This window comes from Pteropus medius, unplaced genomic scaffold, assembly GCF_902729225.1.
Source record: "Pteropus medius unplaced genomic scaffold, Ma_sr-lr_union100, whole genome shotgun sequence".
Taxonomy (NCBI): domain Eukaryota; kingdom Metazoa; phylum Chordata; class Mammalia; order Chiroptera; family Pteropodidae; genus Pteropus; species Pteropus medius.
The window spans coordinates 4,835,953-4,852,429 of NW_024356249.1; the positions used below are offsets into that span (position 1 = coordinate 4,835,953).

The 16,477-nt window shown below is 38.4% G+C and overlaps 1 pseudogene; it reads left to right on the plus strand.

The window, feature by feature from the left end:
* Positions 1-7,896: 7,896 nt before the first annotated feature.
* On the plus strand, positions 7,897-8,015 carry LOC120601348 (uncharacterized; annotated as a pseudogene).
* The last annotated feature ends 8,462 nt before the right edge of the window (positions 8,016-16,477 follow it).

The following is a 16,477-nucleotide window of genomic DNA, read 5'->3' on the forward strand; positions in this document are numbered from 1 at the left end:
ATTTGACACAATTCTTTCCCCCATACTATGTCGATCTGGATCTAAAAGCTAGGCTTTTCTATTAACTACCTAGCTAGCACTCCAGTTCTGACACCCCTGTCCCAGGACCTAAAAACCACAAGCAACTGAAAGCCCTGGTGAACTCCCAGGTTCCTCTTAGCCGTTCTCCCCTAAAAAACCATCCTGCTCTCCATACCTCCCATTTACCACCTTCATGGATGAAAGCAAATGAATGACAGCTTTCTGGACCTTTTCCCTACTCTGCCCTGCTTTGTTGGAGTAGACGCAACAGTTGCCTCAACCAGCCTGAGCAGTAATCTTTTGACCACAGTACTAGACAGATCAGCTTCCTTTTCAGGGCCATCTATCCTCATTAACCTTCCCCAGTAAGGTTCTCAAATGGTTTCTGCCAATATTCATTCCCCAGTACAAGAGTCACATGGCGGAGCCATATTAGCAAGAACCAAAACAGTTTACCTGTCTCTTCATCTTAGGTCCTCCATACTGTTGTTTTTCCCAGCAACAATAAGATGTCTCTGAGAGTGATATAGGCTGTGACTTTCACTCATCTCATGCATATCGAATAGACAGGACTTAGGTCTATTGTCAAGTCAGCAATGCTCTGAGACATGAGGTATTATTATCAATTATGTGGAGAATTTGGATTATCTTTTATTGCTCTCTTTGAGTGACGCATGCCAAAGGGGCTAGTTTTAGGAGATAATTAAACTCATCAGAGCTAAAGGAAGATAGTTTACATGTGCAACTAAAGGTCTTACTCAATAATTACTCGCATGATGAGAAATAGAGACAGAGAGAGTGAAACTGTCCTAAAATGAATATATAGATAGAGAAATGCTTGCTGTACTTTAAAAGTTTATAAAAAATGAGTAAATGTTAGTGATGATGACTTTCAGTGATAAAGTGTTGACTAAAGTTATATCTACTTGCCTTTCAAACATTATCAGAAGCCTTTTCCTCAGATTAAGGAGAAATTAAAAGTGACAAGCCATTATCTGTAACATAAAGTTCCAGGGCTGCTTTGGAAGTCAGAAGAAGGGAAAAGTATGAGTTGGACAGATTAAACATAATTAGTTATTAAGCTGCTGCCAATATATACAAGATTGTGTGATTAAAAAAAAAAACTTTAAGTCACAAACTAATGTTATTTTTTTGCTAGAACATCATTTGATATCACAGACAGGCAGAAAAATAAACCTTTTATCCTTGCTAACCCGTGTCAAGAAACTTAACTATTCACTCACCTGAGACAGCCTGCATTTAAAATAAGGAGCTAGCCTTTCCTTGCTTGCCAAAAACATGGTGTCCCTGAGGTTAAACGAGAGGTTCTAGTCCAACACCCTTGTAAGAGCCTCCTGTACTCAGCTCTCCACCCTGCCCCATGAACGCATCAGAGGCAGACTGAGGGAGCAGAGTCAGGTAGATGCAGCACCAGTTCTTTATCCCGGTCCCCAAACCACAGTATTTATTAGGAAGAGTACCCTTTGCTTATGCCCCTGACCAGAATCACTTTTGACAAAATTATAATGGTGTATGAACTTGCCTAGTTCACTTCCAATCAATACGGGGAGAAAGAGTTAATTATTTTTAAAAAGCTGTTCATTTATTTACTCCAGCTGCCAAGACATCGTTTCCAAATAGATGGATCAGTGGTATTTGTATTGCTGATAAGGTGGGAAATGAAAGACTGGTTCTGCTCAGGTAAATGAGCCTACATCAGCAGATTATCTTCATTTATGTCATCTGCCTCTATGGTGGTATTTCTCAGTTGGAAGACTCCATAGGAGCAATGAGGTAGGACAATTTTTCATTATGTGGGACTGTGCATTTCAGGACATTTAGCATCGATGGACCAAGCAACTAAATACTAATATTTTTCTCAGACATAGTGACAACTTAACAGCCCCTGGCCATTTCTGAATGCCCCAAAGGGCATTTTAGTCTAATAGCTAAGCTGTACATCTGAAACTGATATAATATTGTAGACTAACTGTAATTGAAAAAGTCCAACCACAAAAGAGAAAATTGTCTGATGAGGGACAGAGAAAGAGCGATTTCTGTTATCAAATGAATCTCAATTATTCCCACCAAATCAGGCAAGATTTAAGGACCACTAGGACAACAGCTCAGCCAAGGCAGCCCGAAGGTAGCTCTTGCTCTTTCCTTGCTCACTCCTCATAACTGAGCCTCTGCCTTTGAATCTTTGTCTTATTATATGTTTTTCCTTAGTGTTCTTTACCTTTCCAGATGTAAAGTTGCTCATGGTCTAAATCACTCTTCATGCTAGGATACCCAAACAAAATTCCTTTTCTGTTCAGTTATTCATTCATGTATTCGTTCAATTATTAATTCTTTTCCTCAGTAAATATCCTTCGAGTGCCTGGCACTCGAAGAGTATGCGATGGTGGAAAAGGGGCTTCTGCTCTTACAGAAATAGCAGACAAGAGTTAACAGGTTGATATAGAAAAGGAAATAGGAGGCTCTTTCACACTAAGCCTCTAGATATCAAATTTTGCTGACACGTTTTCCAGTTTATTGACAGAGAAATGATGGATGTCTAAGGAAAACAAGACCCAAATTATTCCTGTGGCACATTCCAAAGTCACCAACTCGAATCAGTTGTCCTCAGATTGCTGAGGACAAGAGTAACAGCCAGCCTAGTCACACCTTTAATCAAAGTGCGCACACTAAAGTTTTGGAGGGATAAAAGGAAGTTTTAAGGTAGATACTGATATTGTTTTCTAGTCAATAAATTTGATTGAATGTAATAACTGGCAATAGTATATTTTCCAAAGTTACAATTAATAATTTAAATATTCTTATCCATGATAATCAATTAATATGAATATCCTTTAGAACCTGAAATCTATATTCTGTTCTCAATAGACTAGAATTTAATGTCCAGATGTTTCAAAAGAAGTTTATTTTTTTACAGAAAGCCTGCAAGTACATGTTCATATTACTAAATCCACAACAGAATTTTATCCCAATATGTTTTCAACTTTACCCAAACGTTTTTCATAATTGGCCTTTTGCATTTGAATTTAAAGAGTTTCTTTCTTTACTGGACCCTTTCATTGTGAAGAATTATAGTTCCAAGGCCTCAGGCAAGATCATTTGCTAGAATCAAATCAAAAAGTGCAAGGCCAAAGAAAGCTAAGACTTCATTTAAAAATATAGATGCTATTTATACTTTTATCCATGAAATAAGAGGCCTATAATTTTCAACCTCAACAATTATCTGGGATTAATGGTTATGTAATTTTCAGGAACATTTGAGAAATATACTCAGAAAACAGAAGAGAAGCAAAGAAGCACTTGGATAAATTTTAGCATATATGATGACCTCGGAGCTGCCACCATTCATTCATTTATTCAACATGTATTTATTGAACACATGCTATATACCAAGCAGAGGCCTACGAGCTCGGGATACATAAGTGAACAAAGATCTCTGCCTTCATGGAATTTCACTGGGAATCAGGGGAAAGACTCAATAAACAAGCAACCTGATAAACGAATTATTGAAGGAGTTGAGTATTTCAACCCAGAGCATGTCTGGGGGCACAGCATTCCAGGCAGGGCCTGTAATTGGGGGAGTACAGACCGACCGAATTTGAGGCACACTGAGGTGGCCGGTGTGTTTCAGGGGAACGACACCGTCGGAAGAGTAGGAAGAGAGAATGCTGAGAGATAACAGTGGCCAGATCACATTGCATCCTCTGAGTGAGATGTGATTTTGAGAGAAGGAATATAATGAATGGACTTGTATTTTAACAAGATCATTCTGCCTCTGGGTTGAAAATAGTCTGCAGGAGAATAGAAGAGTAGAAGAGAGATCATTTAGGAGGCTTTTTCAGTAACCCAGGTAAGAGATGATGATGGCTAAGATGAGAATGGGAACAGTGGATTGGTAAGAAATGCTTGGATTCTGGATATAATTTGAAAGTTTTCCAATAGATTGAGTGTGGGATGTGACAAAAAGAGAAAATCCCAAGATGACTGCAAGGTTGACTAGAGGGATCAAATGGCCATCAATTGAGTTTGAGAAGGCTACAAGTGGAGTAGGTAGAGGGAACAGCTCCATAGCAAGCAAGAGTTTGGTTTCACACAAGCTGAGTTGGAGACCCCCAGTAGAAATGCCAAGTAGGTGAGTAGGTAGTTGAATACAGAAGCCCAAAATTTAGGGAGACAAATTTAAGAGTCATCAGCACACAGATGTGGATCTATATGGATGCTCTGTGGATCTAAATAAAATCACCAAGAAAGTGAGCAAACAGAAAGAAAAGAAGAAGACCGAGGTCTGAGTCCATGGGTTCTCCAGCATCAAAGGCTGGGAGAAGAGAAGAAAGCAACCAAGGAGACTGAGGAGCAGCCCGTGAGGGAAGAGTCAAATAAAGACTCATCTGGTGAATGAGGCGTATCAAGGAGGAGGGACGGACCAAATGCTGCTGATGGGGGGAGGCTCTGAACTGACCATTGGAATTCACAAGGTACAGCTCACTGGTGAGTCTAGTGAAAGCAACTGGGGTGGAATTTGTGGAAATTAAAGCCTGATCGGAGTGGTTTAAGAATGAATGGGAAGGGTGAAATTGGAAGCAATGAGTAAACAAAGGCAGTAGCTGATGGAGGAAGTGAAGTCGAAGGAGATTTTGTTTTATCGAAGATGAAAGAAACGACAGTATGTTTAAATGCTGGTGGGGATAATCTAGTAAGGAGTCGGGGGAAATGATGTATACAGGAAAGAATAAAGAATTGCTGGAGCAATATCTTTGAGTAGGCAAAGGGGATGAGATCTCATGAACAAGTGGAGCAACTAGTTTTCGATAGAAGCAAAGATGCTTTGCAAAGGAACAGGCAAGAAAGCAGTGTTGGTGGGGAGGTAAGTGGCAGTGGGCTTCAGAAATTCTCTTCTGATCACTTTACAGAAATAAAGTTTTATCATCTGAGATAACGAGAACAGAGAAACAAAGCAGAGAAGGTAGAAAATAATCCTTCTAGGTGAGCAGGGGAGGGGGGTTATTGGGAATGGATAGTTCAGTGGCCTAGCCACATCAAGAACCCACATTGAGAACCCACCAAAGAGTATGGTCATAAATTTAAAATGAGTCGACAGCTGGCTTGTGTGTTTTTCTCCAGAGATATTCAGTTGCAAGGGGTCAGGCTTGGAAAGGCAGAGATGTTCTACTTGTCCAAGGCTGTGGCTTTGCCAAGCAACTAACAGGAAGCCAGAGAGGGTGGCGCAAGGGAATTTATAGTGAATGCACATACATTCACCATAATTATGACGATGGACCACAAAATGGAAGCCTAAGAACTAGAAGCAATCAAAAGACATGCATTCTGTCTGCTCCTCTGTCTTTTTCTTGCCTAAGGTTTTGAAGGAAAAGATCATATTTTTTACATTTTCTATAACTCTTTATGATGACTAGACTTGTATCCACGATGACCACTCAATTAATATGTATTGATTGTCTAGTCACTTCTGGGTGCAAAAATGTAGCAGGTTCTCCAATCTTCAGAGTTAAGCCTCAATGGATTTGACAGATGGTCTGTAAGTTTTATATTTGAAACACCATATGTCATGGATCAAAGCTCCATTCATACTTAGCTTCAAATTTTCAGGTTTGGGTAATAATATAGTTGACAGCACCTGTGCTTCAAAATCTGCCATCCAGAAGCTTCTATTTTCTCTATCCCACACTTTCATTACCTGAACCAGATGCTCCCACTTTCCTGCTTCCTCAGAGCATGGTTTGGCCAAGATTGAATCCTGTTCACCAGGTCTTACATAAGAGCCCTGGTCCAGGAGCACAGGGCTGCCATCTGTCTCTTCCCCGTCTTCATTCCTTACAGATCTCTTGATTCATAACTGCTGTTTCAGGAATATTTGAAGGCTGAATTAATTTTCTACAGTCTCCCCCACGGCTGTCTCTGACCCCTTCTCTTATTATCACACGCGATTTGGGTGATCTACCTACACACGACTGCTGGAACTGGTAGCATATCATCCCACTTGTATTCTAAATAGTAAAGTGCAGACACCACTAATTCTATTTAATGTTATATGAAAGGTAAAGCACTGTGACATTCTTATCCCAGATCGCTCAATATTGAAGTGATGACACGAAAACTAAAGTTCTTCAGATTTCCATTTCAATTAATTTGAGAAAATTATACTTTTATGTATGTATTACTGTAGCATAAGGATCTTCTCTAATGGAGAACAAGTCATACTGCCAATGATTCAAATAAGAATTGACACCAGTATAGATGCCACATCACTTAAATCGACTTTTTTCCAGGCACAGAATTAAAGTGTCCCAGCAAGAGTATTCACCATATTTTTCTTGGACTTCTATTTTAAAGGCTGAAATAACTTCTATTATGAATAAAAGGTTGAACATGGACATAACAAAATCACATTGTAAAATGCAGCAAGTAATTGTATTGAAAGGCAAGTATTCTATTTTGTGTGGGTTTACTCGTAACTAACAATATAATGACATTAACAGATATGCACAATTTTTAATGCTACCACATACACTGTGCTAGGCTCTGAGGATGCAGAGACGAATGAAAGAGACACAAACTTCTTGCCTTCAATGACTTGCAGTCTAGCAAAGAGACAAACAAACATCTCATGACAGTGGAATTACTTTATGAAAGCATTTTTAGGCCATATTGGACATTGTCACGAATGTTTTCATTTTCTAAACTGAAAAAAAAAAAATGCTACTAAATAGAAGATTGAAAGTAATCATTTAGCCCAGAACCAGGAGTCTTGGTAATGAACTCACTGGTCTCTTGTTTGACCTGTGGAGATACAGATCCCTATAATTAACATTGGATTTGTCTCAAATACCTTGATTCTTCCAGCTGGACATCCAAGCTTACCCCTTTACAACACTGGCCTCATTTCTACATTTTCTAATTACTTTTTTTCCAAGCATCTGCAGTTGTCAATGCCTAGTACTGCATTTTTGGCAAAATTCACATCTAAATGCAACAACCGGTTTTTACACATACAACAAGAATAGTCTCTCCCATACAGGAACGTGGAAATAAACCGAAGCTATACATAGACTTTAAATAGAGTTCATTTTATACTGTGAGTGGGTGGCTACCTACTTGTAAATTTGTAGGTTTCATTGGAGTTTCTCTTTTTCCATCATCAATCAATTTTGACATTTCTTAAATTGGGAAGGAAGCCATTTCCTTCCATTGTCAGAGAAAAAGCTTTACGGGCAAATACAAGAGCCCTTCCTCTTTTAGTCTTGATTCACAGTTCTGTTTAGGGACTGAGAAAGGAGAGGAGGTATCTGAAAAAGTACAAAGGAAAGGGCTTGCAGAAATGACTGACTCAGCCGATTAAAACTGCTCTCTCCCCTCATGCTGCCCAGTGCTCTCCAGCTAACATGTTTTGCCATAACTATCTCCCCCACCTCAAGGACTCTCCGACTCACATCTGTTGATTCATAGCTTGCTATCCAACTAATGTTCTATCTCTGTAGCTGTGTGGGAATAACAAGACTGTGTAGAACTCCTTGTTATATTACAATTAGAGATCAGCCTTTGGATAGGAATCCGCTGAGAAGGTGCCGGCATCAATAAGTGCTACTTTCTGCTTATAGCCTCAATGTCCCATCTCTCTGAGAATCCTATAACAGTGTTGATAATGCCAAGGTCACAAGTTCTACAAGGCACAGTGACCTGTAAATAGATAAGACCAGTGGTCTGGAAATTCTTCCCCCCTTGCAGCCCCCTACCCGAAGCTCCCCCTCCCCATCCTGAGTCATGAAGCACATGTGAAACCTCAGACAAAGGAATCACGTGCCCCTTGCATGGACACTGCAAGGGTATATAACCAAGGGAGTCTATGGCCATGTCACCCTGAACAAGCCCAATCCCGTCTGTTCTCGGAAGCTAAGCAGGGTCGGGCTTGGTTAGTACTTGGATGGGAGACCAGCTAGGAAGACCAGATGCTACAGGCGTAAAAAATAAAAATAAGGGATTGTAAGCTGACAAGATCCTGGCAATCTGAGGTCAACCAAGAGTTGCCTCGCCTAAAAAAAAAAAATTGGAAATCTAACCAAGGGGAGATCGTGCTTTGGGTCTGCTGAATGCCCCACGCTCTCCTCTGGTTAATAAATTCTCCTTCCTCTAACAAAGTTGTCTGAGCATCCAATTTCTTCTGTCACTTCCTGCAACAGGATTTCCAAAACAATAGAATTTAATTAATGTAAACACCTATTGAATGCCTACTACGCCATATAGATAGGCCTTAACTTTGAACCACTGAACAAAACAATTTGGTGAACCTAATGAATACACAACACCAGTCCCACGGAGAACCAATATGAGGGCAACACAAGTTGGTTTCTTAATGGCATCTGTGATTTCCATGGCAAGAACAATCTCACTGCTCCAGAACCCAATTCCTGTCATGGAAATTTATTTAAAAAAAAAAAATCTCAAAACTATAGAATTTGGTATCTTTTTGTGATCATACATACTTTTTCAGATCGATGTTGTACACTCAGAAAAGACCAAGGTTTTCATCTAGATTAACTCCTCGGGTGGGAACAAATTCAGATGTTTTATGAGTGGGCACAGGAAAAGAGAAACTTGAGAAAGCACTCTAAAACATACCAAGTTACAAGAATTTGCAGCTCATTAGTTCCCCTTGTTCTAAATGTGAAAATTCTCTGGCATCTAGAAGCCAGATTTCTAGTCTATGGTGGATGAAACCCCACGGAAGAGTTAGGAAATACAGGTCTGTGCAACTGTCTGTCCCACCCTATGCGTTCCCGGAGAGGGCATTTCGTCACTGCTCAATGCGACAGGAGAAGAAATGTGTTCTTTCCCGCTGCTGACAAATGGATCTTAGAAGTTGCCCTGTCTTCTTTTGAAGCCGACGTCTAGTAATTAACCCTTCCATCTGGCAGTGTTTTCCTCACATCTAGTCAAGAGACATTTCACATTCCTAATAGCTGTGACTTCAGCAGTCCCCCGCTAATGATACTTTTTGTTTCCGTCTCTACTTGCTGAAATACTTTCCTCTAATTTAGTGACCCGAGCAGGGATATTAGGAAAAGTGGAAAACAGTCATTCAGAAACTCATTAAAATATCTCAGCACAAAATGAGAATGGCACTCAGGAAGAGAATGAAAACACCAGAAAGGGATGATAAAGATCTCAGAGTCATTACCGCCGCTGTCAGTCTGCTTTAAATCAATCATAGACTTTAGGGAAAAAAGTCAGCGTGGAGTTTAAAAAACAGTAGGGGCTACTATATGCTCTGTCTACCAAGAAATAATTTATAAAGAGAAACTCATCCTCATCTGTATAAATTCAAGGGCTATTAATGTGAAAATTAAAATTGATTTTATTTTTTTTTTCTGGAAAGAATTCTGATGTAGACTTACAAGTACCACATCCCTGGAATGTGTCCACCTGGAATTTTAATGTCAGCTGCTTCCTCTGGTGAGATTAAGGAGACTATGAATCTAGAGAGTGGGATTTTCATAGCAGATAAACCACTTATTTCTTTGATCTTAATCAGTTATACTGTGGAGACTTCAGTATTCCTATCAATGAAGGGTGCGTTTAATCTCTTAGGTTACTGGGAGGATATTAAGAGGTAATAAAATCTTTTCTTTGAACCAAGAAAATCAAGGTGGTTTTTTTTTTCCAGGTTTATTGGGATAAAATTGACATATAAAAGTATAATATTGTGATGAATTGATGTACATTGTGATGAATTGATGTACATTGCGATGAATTGATGTACATATACTTTGTGAAAGATGAATTGATGTACATATAATTTGTGAAAGATTCCCACCATCTAGTTAATACATCTATCACCTTACGTATTTATCTCTCTCTCTCTTTTTTTTTTAGTAAGAACATTTAAGTTCTTCTCTCTTAGCAAATTTCAATTATAGAATATGGGGTTATCAACTAGTGTCATTATGTTTTATATCAGATCCTCAGACCTTATTCATCTTGTAACTGAAGGTTTGTACCCTATTTCCCCCATTTCCTAGCCTCTGACAACTACTTTTCTACTCTCTGTTTTTATGTTTAGTTTTTTAAAGGTTTTTTTTTTCCACATACAAGCAATACCATGCAGTATTTGTCTCTCTCTAACTTATTTCATTGAGTATAATGTGTTCAAGTTTCATCCATGTTGCCACAAATGGCAGGATTTCCTTCTTCCTGGTGGCTGAATAAAATTCCACTGTGTAAATATACCACATCTTCTTTATCCACTCAACTGTCAATGGACATTTAGGTTGTCTCCATATCTTGGCTATTGTAACTAATGCTGCAATGAACATGAGAGTGCAGATATCCCCTTTAATATCCTGTTTCATTTCCTTTGGATATTTATTCAGAGCAGGATTGCTGAGTCATATGGTAAATTCTTTAAAATAAAGGCAGTTGTCCTTAATGATCTCAAGTCAGTTGTCATGTCTTCCAAAATGACTTCCCTTACCATCAGTTGTCATCCACACCCACAGCAACTCCAACTTCTACCCACGATACATTCTTAGAGCATCACGTAGTTACGATTTATGTGCTGCTCGTATCCCTCTGGCCCGGCCTCCATGAAGGCAGAGGCTATGCACTTTGTTTACTGTTGTGTCCCATTCATATTCTCAGCACAATGCCTGGCATATAGTAGGTTGTCGATAAAAGTTTTAAGCCTTAGATTTGGAGGGAAGGACATTTAGAGTCTTGATAAATGTCTGATCGAAGAACCAATTCTTTCTTTTCTTCTCCACTAAGTTAATACCATAGGGACAATGGCAAAAAACCATCAAAACACTGCCCAAGGTCCAACAGATCAATCCAATCCTGTCATTACGGCCTTCCTGCCAAACAGTGCTACATTTAGGGGTCTCGAGTTGGCAGTGCCTATCCTATATCCTGCAGGACTCATTATTATTTCTCTTACAAAAAACTAAAGCTCATGAATTTTCATTAAAGCAAGGCCTTCCTTTGCTTATCCTAAAATGGAGAGAAAAGCAGCTCTGTCTGCCTCACCCACACAATTCTATCTTCGAACTTTTTATATGTACGCTATACTTACCCATTCCAGTCTTATTCTTTTGTTCCTATATAACAAATACATACATATTACCTATATAATAAATACATATATAATATGTATATAATATGTAGGTTCCTATATAATAAATACATGACATATTACCTATTAAATCTTCATGCTTTGAAAGATTATAATCTTTTATAATCTTTCAAAGCATGAAGATTTAATAGGTAATATGTCTAAAGAAATCATGTTTTTATAAAATGAGTGAGCTTTATTTATTCTGTCACACATACTGAAGCAGCCAACTCATTTTCTCAGCAAATTAAAAAATGAGATGATAAATATTTAAATTCTATTTATATGGTACAGAGAAAACTATCCAGATTATCAATTGATCATTTTTCTAGATAATATAACCAGCTTATTTTCATAATCTCAAAATAGAACAATTGTTCTAGAATTATCTGGGAAAAAATGATTTTTTTTTTTTACTCAAACAACTGGTCTTATGGCACAATTGTCTAAATATTTCATTTTTCGGTCAGCTATTTAGACTCTGACAACACCTCTTTTAGCCATCACCTTTAAACAGAGGACGTGTGTGTTGGTTACTGGTCATTCATTTGCTTAATCACTCATTCGGCCAACCTCTATTGATCACCAGCAGTATGTCAGGAACGGTGCTAACTAAGTCTTTGGTCTGGAGAACTCTTTTGAACAGAGCATCTCCAGTGTTATCCATTTTGTATAGAATCTGAGTGCTTTTAAATTATCTAGTCTTTCATGTATGTTCTTGTTTTATTAAAAATTATTGGGGGCGACATTGATCAACAAAATCCAGTAAGTTTTAAGTGTACGATTCAACAATATGTCATATATATATATATATATTACATTGTGTGTTCACCACCCAGAGTTAGATTTCTAACTGTCCCCACATATCTGACCCCTTTTACCTCTATCTACCCCCACCCCTTTCCTCTGGTAACCACTAGTCCACTGTCCATGTCCATGAGTCTCTGTTTCTTTGTCATGTTTGTTTGTTGCTTTTCGATTTATATGCCACATATGAGTGATACCATGTGGTTTTCAAGTGTGCTCTTTTCTTAACATTCAAATAAAATGAGCCCAACGTCCATCTTATCGCTAGGAAATCCAGTCACTTTCTAAATGTTTCTGGGGACTCCCTGGATGTACCGAGAGGTCTTAGTTGATTCTTTTCTTCTCTAAATCCAAATGGTTCTTCTTTCTCCCTGATGGCTCCTGAATGTCTCTCACCTGCTTCTCCATGAGTCATCCTCTTTGTAAGTGGCCATCTATGAGAGCAGGGGTAGACACAGTCAGCAGCTGCCTGCATTCCCCAAGGCAGCTTGCAAAGGAGACTGGTATTAGACTATTATAATAATCAGCTTTACCGAATCCAAAGATATCTTAAGGGAATGATAATGCAGAAAAGGAAAATAAACTCAAAGGCAATATTACCGCTTCCAGAAGCAGGCAGGGTGCTGGCCTCAGAAACCTCCAGGCCTTAGCCTATCCATTTCCACATCCGCCACCAGAAGAATCAAACCGAAGAAACTACCCTTTGCTTCATAAGGCTCCTCTCTGTCCTCATCCCCTCCCTTGAGACCATGCACAGGCCTGGCCTCCACATAACTTATTGTTTTCTCAAACAAAGGGATATCCCTTCTTCTAAGATGAATTCTGACACAATTCTTAAAATGTAGAAACACTTGCAGTCAACATTTTGCTGCAATATTTGGTTTTTCTATCACTTTCTACTATGATTTTGTTTAAACAAAAATTCTTTGTCCTAAAAAAATCATAACAATAATTCAGCAAGAGTCATTGAAAGTTTTAGAACAAGGAAGTGTGATCAGAACAAGGAAGTATGATCAGAACAAGGAAGTGTGTTGGGAACTATGTTTAAGGAAGATTAACCTGCCTGAGGGGACTTTGCCCTGAAAAAGAGTTTACTTTTGAGACAAGATAACATTTTCATTTCTGGTTGATTTTAAGTTATCTCTTCACTGATTTTATGAGACTAGGAGTGCAAACTCTTAGTGGGTTTATTTGCATATAGTATTACTTTAAGGACTTACATGCAATAAACACTTAGCTCTAGGCAAGTTCGATCCTATTTTAGTTGAACCGCTTTGTCCTAAATCAAGTATTTATTCTTTAAACAGAATTCTGTGGGAAAGAGAATGTTCCTGTTTCTTTCCTAGATATCTCCCTAAAGACAGCTGCTTAGCTCTAATAATTGAGAGGAAAAAAGATGTGGTTTTATTCACGTACCATATTATTTCCTTTAAAGCCCTCTCATTAGCATTCTGCGTGTACAATGTCAAAGCACCTGAACAGAAACCCGAAGCTGAAATCACCTTGATGTGTGGGCTATACACATGAACGTAAATGTTGGATGACTGACTATTTTTCACCTTTGCCTGGATGTTCCGAGGCCTTGCCAATACTATACCCAATACAAATTCCTCCAATGAGATTGAAACATAACTGTTCATATTGGGCCTGCTAAGCTGCCTTAGTTTTCTTAATGTGATTGAAAACAGACCAAGGAATTAATGTAAAAATATTAAGTAATTTTGGACATAGTCTTTGTATTACATTGTCATCATCATCTCTCAGTTCTACCTCTCTCATTTACTGGCTAGTCTTAAATTACATATTTATTCTACTTAAAAATAAAGTTAATATTTTTGTGAATATTAAAAATGTGCATGCTAATCATAAACATAAATGAAAAACGTGACAACATTAAAAAGAAAATAAAAATCAGCCATGATCCTATAACCCTAGAAAAAAATTACTGTTATAATTTAGTACATTTCCTTCCTAACTTTTAAATGTGTGTGTATATGAATGTGTGTACTAGAGCCTAACATTGCTAATGTGTTGATGTAATTTCAATTTCCTTGGCTACCAGGCTTTCATGATATTTTAAAGTCTTGGTCTTTCCCCCAACTCACAATCATCCTGAAGAGCAAGAAGCTGTAGAAGCTCTATTGAGTTTCATCAAAACCTTAAAGGTGTAAGTCCAGCCTGAGCCCAGGCTACGCCTTCCCCTACATATGACTGGACGCTGATGGATGACTTGTCAGAAGCCTGAGCAGAACTCATCGCAAGATGTCAGACCCAGAGACATGGGCCAATAGCAGGGCCTCGGGCATGGAGAGGAAATGCCACCTGACTTCAGTATGGTGTCTATGGCTCAGAGTTGCCTTCTAGTTCATTTCTCATAGATGTGTGCTCTGCATTCTAGGAAACAGGTGGGGCTACAGGGCAAAATAATAAAATAAAATAAAAGTATAGCTCACTAATGTTTCTATAAGACATTGGGTGAAAAATAGTTCTGCTTTGAGACTCAAGTGAAAAACATAACAGTAAAGGAGGCAAGATCCACTCTTGCACAAAGCCAGCTTGGTTTGGGTTTGTTGAGGCCCCAGAAAATACTCGTGCACTTTGGCCTGTGGGGGGCCTCCCGTGCATCCCTAGTGGAGTCACTGCAAGTCAATGACAGCTCAAACAGAGGCTTTGCAGATGAAAGCTATTCATGAACGGCAGTTTTAAAAACAGTGAAACTCTGTCAATGGTTTTCACCCACAGGGCCAAGGTGAGAGGAAGGGAATCACAGATCACACACAGTAGGTTATTAATAAGCAAACATGAGATAAGCCAGACGATGGGTGTTAGCAGTGAGGGTAGTGGATAAGGAAGACATTTTAGATAGAGGTCCTATATTAACAAGGGGAAATAAGAAACACAAACTATATCCACAAGAGGTCAAATCCCTTGGCCCAAGGAAGCCCCTTCTAGATTTGCTCGCCTCATACCAGCTCCATAAAATTTTATTCCTGACGACCCAACAAATATATATATATATTTTGTTTTCAGTAGATAAATAAATGGGCTCAGTATTCTCTATATATTCATTATGTATATACTTGAGTACTGTGGTCTTTAATCCCTATTAAATAAATCCAATTGTTTTTGCCTTTCCTGAGGCCAACCCCAAAGCCATTTCTTCTGGATTGAATTTATACATCTCTGGCTCTGGAGTCTGGCCATGAAGAGGCACTAGAAGGGAGTCAGAGTGAGGCTTCCTTCTGTCCCACTCACTGGGGGGTTTATTTTTATTCTCTGTAAAGACAGAAAGATAGAACAGAGTGAATATATTTAAAATAAACCCTTTTTCCAATTTCTCTTTTTAAAAGAAAACTATTATATGCTTCAACCCTGAGCAAATAAGGAGATGGAAGAGCTAAAGTTCTTTTACTCATTTAAGTCATCTGTGAATTAAATGGTTGTGAAATAGTGAGTAAAGGGAACACATTAAATGACGGGCAGCATGAGGTGCATTTGTACAACGACTGTGTTCACAGGCTGTAATTGTCTAATCACAGGCGATTTTAGCTGAACTTCTGTGAAAGATAAATAATGCAAATTTAGTCCTCATCATTGAAAAAAAAAAGTTCGATGCTGAATCAATCAATCTGTCAGGACAGGATTATGGTGATGATGATGATGATGATGATGATGATGATGAGATAATGATGATGGTCGTGATGACACACTTACAGAGGGATACTCCGTGCCAGGTGCTCCTCTAAATGTTTTATTTAAGAAACTCATTTAATCCTCACAACAATCCTATGAAATTAGTACTATCTTTACCTCCATTTTACAGAAATAAGGTATGGAGGGGTTAAAAACTCTTCAGAATAACGTCAGAAGCGGAGGAGCCAGATTTCAAACCCAGATATCTGATGTTAAGATTAGCAACATACCAACATCTAAATTAAAAGTTGAACGTTTAATCTACCACCTTGACATTGTCAATTTTGCAGAATTTTGAAGTTGCTTCATTTGACTGAATGGTTTTCTTTTTATCTAAGTATCTTAATCATTATGAATAAAGTCATTACATAAAAGGCAAAACATAAAAACTCAATAGATTTTGCAAAATGAATCGTTTTCATCCCTGGATAACTGAAGTTCAGTTAAATTACTGCATAAGAGTATGAGATTCACACATTTGCATTTGGTATAACCCGGCTCAATATTTATTGGAATGAGATTCGTATTGTGAATAAGCCCATTTTTCAGAACAAGGGAAAAATAGTATAGGCTTGAATTAGCCACATATCAAGTCTTTGGAACAAAATCCATTTTTTATTTCCTTGTGGAGAATTAAATCTGTGAAAGGCAAGGCATCATTTCTTCCCTTCTTTCTTGTTTCCCATTAGCACATGGGGGTCTTTTAGGGGAGGTCCTGTGTGTTTAAATAGCCACAATGCTCAAAGCACCACACCATCCTAATGGCAGCTCACTGATCCTCTGATTTCTATATTTTCAGCCCTCAACTTCTTTAAG